Source organism: Fukomys damarensis, unplaced genomic scaffold, assembly GCF_012274545.1.
Source record: "Fukomys damarensis isolate Sample0158 unplaced genomic scaffold, DMR_v1.0_HiC HiC_scaffold_19, whole genome shotgun sequence".
NCBI lineage: Eukaryota > Metazoa > Chordata > Mammalia > Rodentia > Bathyergidae > Fukomys > Fukomys damarensis.
This window is the reverse complement of record NW_022900931.1, coordinates 32,059,611-32,068,463: the sequence shown is the minus strand read 5'-3', so window position 1 is coordinate 32,068,463 and position 8,853 is coordinate 32,059,611. Positions and strand designations below refer to the sequence as shown.

The window sequence follows — 8,853 nt, the reverse complement described above, 5'->3', positions numbered from 1 at the left end:
GGATTGAGGAGGATGCAGTGACAGATCAAATTTGGGGGAATGAAGGAAAGAAAAGAATGGAGCTAACCTCCCATGCTGTGGGGAGTTAAGTGACTGGCAATATTATTAGAAAATATTAGATTATCTAAATTACTCTTGATTCTGTTATCCAACTCCATTTCGGGAGCCACCACCCCATTATCAAGCCCCTATTGCTGAAATAATGTTTTACAGATGAATTTACCCAAGATATCAATAATAATAATAATAATAATGAATTCCTAGGTAATTCTTCCAAAATGTAGAAAATTATCTTCAGTTACTTTATAAAAAAGATCTCATCACAAATAGTCATATAATTTATTTTAGTGTCACTTTTCTCCCCACGCTGGCACATAAATGCCAAGAAAGTCACCCTTTTATTCTGCTTTACTATGAGTTTCTGGATCCCAGAAAGCTTGGGGGATAAGTGTGCTCACTCTCTGTCTAGTGACCAGAATGAACGATGCACTTTGGCTTTGGTGCCCCCCCACATTTTGCACTTGAACTCAAGGATTTACACATGCTAGGCAAGCGCAACTTCTGAGCTACATGCCCAGCCCTGTGTTTTGGATCGTCAATGTCACCCAAAGGCCGTGTGTTGAAAGCTTGGTCCCAGCGGGGGTGTAGCTCAGTGGTATAGCTGTTGCTATGTGGAAAAGCCCTGTGTTCCATCCCAGCTCTGAGAAAAAGAAAGGCCTGTTTCCTTTCTTTGGCCCTCAATGCCAATGGGAAGTGGGTAAACCTTTCAGACACGAGGCCCAGTGGAAGGTCTTAGGTACCTGGTACTATTCCCGAAAGAGAAACAGGAAGCCCGAAGCCCAGCAGTTTCTGTTTCCTCCTGGTCGCGAAGTAAATGGCTTTTGTTCTTCTGTGTGTCCTCCACTGTGATGTGCTGCCTGGCCACAGGCCCCAAAGCAATTGGGTCTGCCCAAGTGTGGACTGAAATCTCCACAGTGGGAGCCAAATAAAGCTCTCCTCTTTAAAAGTGATTTTCATCTCAGATATTCTGTTACAGTAACAAAAAACAAACATGTGGAAGAACCTTATCTTCCCTAACCCCTGACTCTCCTGTCTCAACAGGTGTGGCTGGTTAAGTCTGGTCACTCATTGTGAGCATTGCTGTCCTGGTTTTCTAGGTGAAAACAGGGAACATGCCTCGGCAGAAAGGGCCAAGGGCCTGTAAAACCTGGGCAGAGCTTCCAGCTGGAGCCAATGACTTTTGGGCTTTTTGCTTTAAAACTGTCGTCAAGAAGAAGCAGAGACAATATAAGGATTCCTTTTGAAAATACCCACAATTTGGTTAATGATAAACACAGCTACAGCAAAAAATTGTGAAGGATGCTTTCTCAATCACGTATGTTATAGGATCTTCTCTGTTGGAGTTGATTCCTCAAAAACACCCCAAAATATATGTCTATAGGCATGTCTCTAAAAAAAAAAGTGGTCAGCCTGAAGATGCACCATAGGCAAATGCGTCCTTCCCTAGGCAGAGGTGAGGGTGTAACCAAGGAAGGGGCGTGCGAAGGTGAACAGAGCTGGCAGGAACAAGCACTAAATCTCTTTTCATTAAAAAGGGCCACGTGAGAGAGGTTCAGAGCCAAACTCTCCTGTCATGACTCAGCACTTGCCTTTCTTGTGCCAGTTTCCAATTTGTTTTTTACAGGTGAGTGGATGGGGCCTCACGACACCAGTCTGACCTCAGAAGGAAGGTGACCATGCAGGACAAATCACCGTCACTGGGCTTAGGGACTCCACAGCAAGGCGCAGCCCGGCCCCAGAGACACATGTCCCTTTGGTCTGTCTCGTAAGTATCTGTGTAAGGAACCTGAGGGAAGAAATGGGATTTAAAAATAAAACCGTGGACTTCAGACACTTCATAGGTTTCTCTTTCAGGGCTCTCTGAGGTTGGAAAGTATGAACTACATGCACCCATTTAACTTTTTATGTTAAATTCAAAGAGTAAAATTAGAAGCCTTGTTAACGATCCAACCACGCAACAACGGGCCAACAAATGTCAGAACCTTATGGTTAAGAGATTACAGGGTTGGAGCCAGCAATTTACTGTATGTGTCCCTGGCAGAGACAAGGTGTAACGAGCCTATCATCAGACACAGAAAATACACATCCTGAAAGACAGGGAACCTGCAAATCGAACTGCTTGCAATGCTTTCAAAGCTGCACACTTCCCCACTAAACTGCTATTTCCGAGAATTGGGATTTTTTTTCTTGTAAGAATAAAAAGTTAACCTCATCCGAGTGTACAAAGCCAGAAACCTATCATCTTCATTCTCAGCGAAAAAGGACATTCTTTCCCACCTTGCTTCTAGCAACACAGCTGAGACTTCGCTTCCATGACCAGCAGATTGACCAGATAGCCCACACGATGGCCCCTTCACCTCTCCTGGGGGTTTCTGGTGTTCCAGAAGCACAGCTCCCCTGGTGCCTTGGTCTCCCTTGAGGGAGGGGGACAAGGGAGCGGAAAGAAAGAAGAGCTGACAGACCCCAGCAGGTGTTGTTTTGTTCCCTCACAAAGGCACCGTCCCAAGCCCGTGAGTGGAAGCAAGGCCCAGGCCTTCAGAACTTTTCATACCCTCAAGGAGGCAGACTAGCAAGAAGGGGGGATGATGCCAGTGAGTGTTGAAGGGCAGCGGACTTCCATCAAGGAAAGAGAATTTCAGGATCCTTGTGAGGGACCAATGTGGAAGAATTGAGGCCGAGCCGGCCTTCCTGTCATATTCCCTGAGACAGCAGGAGGCTGAGAGATTGTGCTCGCTGAATTTCTAAGCTCCCTTCCTTCCACATTGCTTGCAGAGATTTAATTCTTTCTCTCGGGCAGGCAGGGTGCCACTGTTTTTCTGGTTTCCAGGGTGTGTCCTGCAGGTTACCGGGGCCGGGTGGAACGTTCAGGCGGAATATCCTTGTGGCTGCTGCCTTCCCTCAAACGGAATTGGCAGATCACAAGAAACCTGAATGTGAGGCAAAATTTGGGGGGTCCGCAGCTCCCACCCAGGCACCCCTGCAGGGTTCGGCTCACATGCTGAAGTGTGTCCTGAGGCTACTGTCCACACAATCTGACAAGCTTCTGATGACGCCTGCGCCTGCCAGCTTCTGAGCGAGGCACTGCCCTCCAGGAGCTGGTGATCTCATGGGGGGCCTCAGGGACACTGAGGGGTCTATCAGTAGCCTGCTCTGACGAAGGCAAAGGTGCTTCTCCCTGCCCATTTTGCTTTGCTTTGCCAAACTGTCGACTGCCTGCCGGTCTCTTTGGCTTCTAAAGATCCCTGTGACAGGAGATGAGTGCTTGTCACATCCTTCTCCCCTCCGAGGAGCTGCTGCTGCTAGTGGGGTGTGTGTGTGTGTGTGTGTGTGTGTGTGTGTGTGTGTGTACACGTGTACCTGGCGGCCACATTCGGAAGGGATTCCTGCCCAGGAATTGCTGGCGAAAGGGAATTAACAAAGAGAAAGAGGACGGGTAAGGAGACCGGGGTCCACTCTAAACGCTCCAGCGGGCCTCACCGGAGGGTGGTGGTTTGAGCAGGAACTGAGAGGTGAGAAAGGAGCCATTCAGACCTCGGGGTCTGGGGCTGGAGGGTAGGGTGCGGCCAGTGAGCACCGACATCTGCAAGCAGCCAGGCCAGGTCAGGGTCTTCGGGGAGGAGGAGGAGGAGGGCAGGAAGGACTGGAGCCGGGCCACCAAGCACAGAGGCAGACAGCGGAGGCCCCGCACCCCTCAGGCTGGAAGCCACACCAGCCGTGGAGAAAAGAGCGGATTTTCAGCGGAAACTTCCAGGATGTGCTGACAGCCCAGATGTGAGGTGTGGAAGAGGGAGAGCGAGGCTGGTCTCGAGGATGTTGGCATCGCGGGCAGGGTGGGCAGGGGAGCAGGCCCGGCGGGTGCCTCCTGCTCCGGTGGTCCAGGCCCCCGGCCTACACGCAGCCCACCCAAGCGCTGGGTGGCCCAGGCTCCAGCCTTTCCAGGCTCCCTCTGCCGCCTGCCTGGATGGCGGTCCAGGGCCTTCAGTACCTGGAGGGCATTTACAGTATTGCACAAAAGGAGTCTCTCTTCTGTCCTGGGAAGATAAGCAGCAAATCACCGGGCTTCCCCCCACAGCCCCGGGCAGGGCTCACTGGCTCCCTCTCCCCCTCTAAGCCTATGAAAAAGCTTGAGCAGGGCTTCTGGGCCAGGCCGAGCCGGGTCCCAGATTCCCGTGTTATTTCAGGGAAAGCTCTGTGGTCACCTCAGTCCATACTGCAAATTACGGGCTGTGGAAATCCACGCGTCTAGCATTTCCCTGTTTCTTTTTGGATGGATGACCAAAAAGTTTATATAAAGGCCCTGAACCTCACCCCGGGGGAGGCAGAGTAGTGGTTAAGGCCTTGAAATCTTAGCTCTGCAATTGTGTGCCTTTCCGACCCTGGGCATGATTTAACTTCTCTGGGCCTTGCTGTCCTCATCGGCATAATGGGCAGAATGACATGCCCTGGGTCACAGAGCTAAGTGAATTAGTAAATGTCAAGTTGTGACACACGAGTCCTGGCGACTGTTCTTACTCCCTGTGGCAGAGTGATGAATAGGCACAGCCCTCCTGCCGAAACCAGGCTGGAGCCATAGTCAGAAAATAGAAAGCTTTACATTATTTAAGCCCAGCCTCTGCAGCTGCAGTCCCATGTCATGTTAATCTGCAGCATTAAGGGGTCAAGGGGAGACCTACTTCCAGCTAAGGGAAGGCGTCCTCTCCTATATTTTAGTTGAAGCACAACTTTTTCCAGAAGTGTTCTTGAGAGTTAAGAATTATGAATTAAGATAATCTCATCCAATAAATTAAATGCAATTCTTGAAATCCAAAGGGACAGAAGCCAGATGGGAGGGCTGCTGGGTGAGCGAGGAACTGCACTCTTTGTTATTCCCTGTCTTCCACAGACTTTCTTACATGTCCGCACACCTGTCCCTGCAGGGGACAGTCAGCTGCCTCTTCTAGCCTGCACCTGCTTGAATCCTGCAGCCAGGAGGCACACTTTCCAAGAAGCCAGAATTGTCCTGCAAGCCTCCACTCCAGCTTTCTTCACCTGTCATTTTTACTCCCCACCTGTGCACTGCTAGAACACCTGGATCTTCCTGCCTCAGCCTCCATCAGAGCAAGGGCATCTGGGAAAGTCGGACCTGCACATGCTAGCTCACACATTTTTGTAATAAATGGTCAGGCAAATACATAATGATTAAAAATTTTAAAACTAGTGCCTAACATCACACTAGGGCCATCCATGCTGGAAGCCTTGACTGCCAGACCCAGAGGGGCCTGAGAACCATCAAATTGCTACTCTCTTTGGGAAATGAGCAGACCGAGGCTCAAGGAAGCTGAAGAGAACTAGAGGCACTATGAGCCCTTGTCCCGTCTAAATGGGATGCCCATGCCCTTCTCTTCCCAGCAAACCCACCTTCCTGCTTTCTCCCACTGAGCAAGGGCTAGCTCTGCCTCTGCCTGGCCTCCTGGGAGCGCTGCACATCCTCCAGCTGGGGCGTCTCCTCCCTGCAGTCCTCCCACAGCCAGCAGAACTCCGACTTGTTGATGGCTGTCTGTGAGTCACTCTGGAGTCACAGGGGGAATGAAACCCAGTCCTGGCCATCCTCCTTAGCACCAAACTTCCAGAGCTGGTCGAGTCTGTCTTGCTGGAACTTTCTGGAATTTAATTCCGGAGATGGAAGATCTTGATGTCTGATCCAGCCCATTAAGGGATGGCACTTTCCCAGGTTTAGGGTTGCATTAGGTGGTCTAGGGCTGGGGTCGATCAGTCGCTCCTAGAAGTTGGGGTCCATGGAATTCTAGTGTCCCTTGGAACATCCGTGAAAGGGAAACTCTGTGTGATATCAGAGAAATTTGGGAAGCACTGCTGACTATAATTTCCTTTAGGGAGGTAGAACCGTAATTTCTCATAACAGACTCTAAGAAATCCCTCAGGAGAGAGGCTTGCTTAACACGGCATTTCCCTAACATATTTCATCACACAGCTCCTTTCTTCCAGAACACTGGATTTATGTTCAGCTCCTTCCAGTCCAGTGCCCCCAATATTTTGTTTCCTCTGGTCTGGTAGTGAGCTTTCACTCAACATTCTGGACAAATAGACTGATTTTTCCCGTGAAGGTAACAATTTCATGATTACAATTTTGGAAGCTTTCTTTCTCCCTTCCTCCCATTAGAAAATTAGACACAGCGGGGAAAATACATTTCTGGCCTCAAATGGAAGAGCTGGAGCTGATGCGTTCCAGAAGAAGTTTCTCTATGAAAGGAGAGAGAGAGAGAGAGAGAGAGAGAGAGAGAGAGAGAGAGACTATGTAAATATAATTATTTCTAAGCAGAGTACCGCCAACATTTTCTATTAGGTAGCAGGAGTTCAATGTGAGGCCAGCTGTCCAAATATAGCTTTTTAGTCCCCTGAGTCAGCAAAGTATATAGAACATTTTCTTTCTCTTTGGGGACAGAAATGTCTTGCCACACACACGAGTGAGTGTCTCCAAATGTATTGGATATTTTATTTAGAGCTGTGGTTGTCAAATGTTTTTTTCCCAGAGCAAGTAAAAGCCTTTTTGTCAAGGGCAATCTCATTCAAAACACCTTCCCTGGACCCTGCAGGCCTGCCCCCAGGGCACCTTCAGGAGACCCCAGGAATCTAGCCTGGAAACCTAGAGCCTCACTGCTAAAGGTGGGGCCACAAACCAGCCAGTTCTCCCTTCCCTCAGAGCTTGTTGGAAATGCAGAATCTGGGCCCCACCCAGACCTGCTGAGTCTCAGTCTGGATTTCTGCACCATCTCCAGGGAATTTGTGTGCACATTAAAATTTAAGAGTCAGATCAAGAAGGTTTACTCCTGAATATTTCTTCCTCCCATGGTTCATGCTAAATACCTAGATATAGCTTCTTGAAAATTAGTCTGGAAATTTGAGCCTCCCAAACCAGCTACAGCTCTAAATCGGATAATCTAAGACAGTGCAGTCCTGAGCTTGGGGCTTCGTGTCCTAAAATCCAATCCTTTCCTCTCCCCTTGCAGACACAGCAGAAGGAGGAGTAAGCACTGCTTGGAAAGAGGCTGGAGAGCCAAGTGGTTAATGCAGAGACTGGAGCAGAATCCTTGGGTTTGAACCCCAACATTCCTGGTTTCCCTCTGGGTGACCTTGGTGGTGAACTGTCCCTGCCCTTGTTTGTCCCATGGGTCTGTGGAGGTGATGATGATGATGGTGACAGAGGGCCACTAAAGGAACAGGCAGACAGAAACCACTAAGCCTGACCCAGGTCCTGGGTAAGGGCTTATATTCCCGAGTGTGCAGGTGCCAGCCCCACCGGAAGGCCTCCATCTGTGGGATGGACAGAGGAAAATCTATCAAGCTGACAAAATAGAGTTTAGGAGTCACCGTGGATGTCTTCCAAATAGTCCTACCACTTATAGAAAGAACACAGATAATTTAAACTTTCTGATTTGCATGTAGACTTTCTACACTTAAAATCAGAAACATCTGTTTCTGTTTGGGCTTCTCCACTTGGTGCCATGATCTTGGGCAAGTCCCTTACAGCACTCCTTTCATCTTCTCCTTGCAGGGTCAGGGTAGTAATCTCACACTGGCCAGCCCCTCTAGTCCGCAGGGATCCTGCAAGGCTGGGTGAGGGTGGACATGGGAGAGTCACTCTGAACCCGAAACACTGGCAGCTGCATGGAGGGCAGCCCATCCCCTACCCTTCAGACCTTCATCATCTGCAGAACTAGAGAATGAGAACATCAGGGTCCTCCTGCCCTCCCAGGTTGTGCTGCTGCAAAAAGCAAAGAGCTCACAGTCAGAGAGTGCTGTGCAGAGTAGTGCGGACAGGGAGGCTTCACGTTTCACCATGAACACTGGTCTTCATTCTGTAGCAGCCAGGTGAGGTCACCTTCATCCCAGCCATTCTCCCTCCACTGAGATGAAGCTGAGGAGGCCACAAGCCCAGCCCTGAGCAGTGAGTCACACAGGCCTGGATGCACCCACAAGGCCACCTGGGGCTGACCCCAGGGATCCAACGCACCTGCTCCAATGCCAGCCTCTGGGCAGGAGGTGCTGGCAGCCTGGAAACTGTTCTCCATACTTCTGAACCTCACAGCCTCTCTGGGGCCTTGGCACCAAGAGCTGCTTGATCTCAGTCCAGCGATTGCTCTTATAAACAACAGAGGGAAAATTAGAAGAGTTGTGAAAAACAGATAGAGGGAATTAGGTCACTAGAAATTCTAAAACGACAGTCTTAGGTCTTGTTTAGCATAATGGATTCAGTGACCCCTGGCCACAGCTTGGGCTTGAGTGAGGAGGCAGAAAATACTTGTCGAGGCAGAATGGGGCAGGCAGAAGGAGGTCAAGTGATGTGCAACTGAGGAGGCTCTGCTGTCCGCTTTTGTTCCCCTGCAGGGACATGGGCGCAAGCCTTGCTGGAATGGGGAGCACACTGATATTCTTTGGATCTGCAAGGTTCTGATCCTGATGCAGTAGCTGAAGCAGGCTGGGCCCCTTCGTGCAATTCAGTGCCGAGTTCTCCGACTTGCAGAACACTAAGCCCAAGATGTGTGAGAGGGGATGCACCCCTCACTCATGCCCTGAGCAGCACCGGACCTCTGCTTCTGCAGTCTCCATGCCAATGGGCTGTTTACAGAGGGTGGAGAAGTCCTATATATTTGCTTCACAAAAACAAGGTGACTACAGAGGCAGTCTGCCACTCTAGGGCAGCTTTAAGCCACTTGCTTGAGCATTTAAGTCTCGGTGCCTCTTTCTGTAGCCAGTCATGAGCCATGGGGTGGGTGAGTGGGGCAACACATTCACACA

At 49.9% G+C, this 8,853-nt stretch overlaps 1 protein-coding gene across 6 annotated transcripts in view; it reads left to right on the top strand.

Moving 5' to 3' along the window:
* Znf438 (zinc finger protein 438) overlaps positions 1–8,853 on the top strand; it is a 199,876-nt gene that overhangs the window by 183,470 nt on the left and 7,553 nt on the right. For 4 of the 6 annotated variants that reach the window (XR_004517945.1, XR_779622.1, XR_779621.1 and 1 more), the window contains 2 exons: positions 1,685–1,825; positions 7,065–8,723. The gene's annotated coding sequence lies outside the window, so the exon portion shown is untranslated. Of the gene's footprint in view, positions 1–1,684; positions 1,826–4,942; positions 8,724–8,853 lie in introns of all 6 variants that reach the window. The other 2 variants (XR_779620.1, XR_004517944.1) reach the window with 2 other exon arrangements.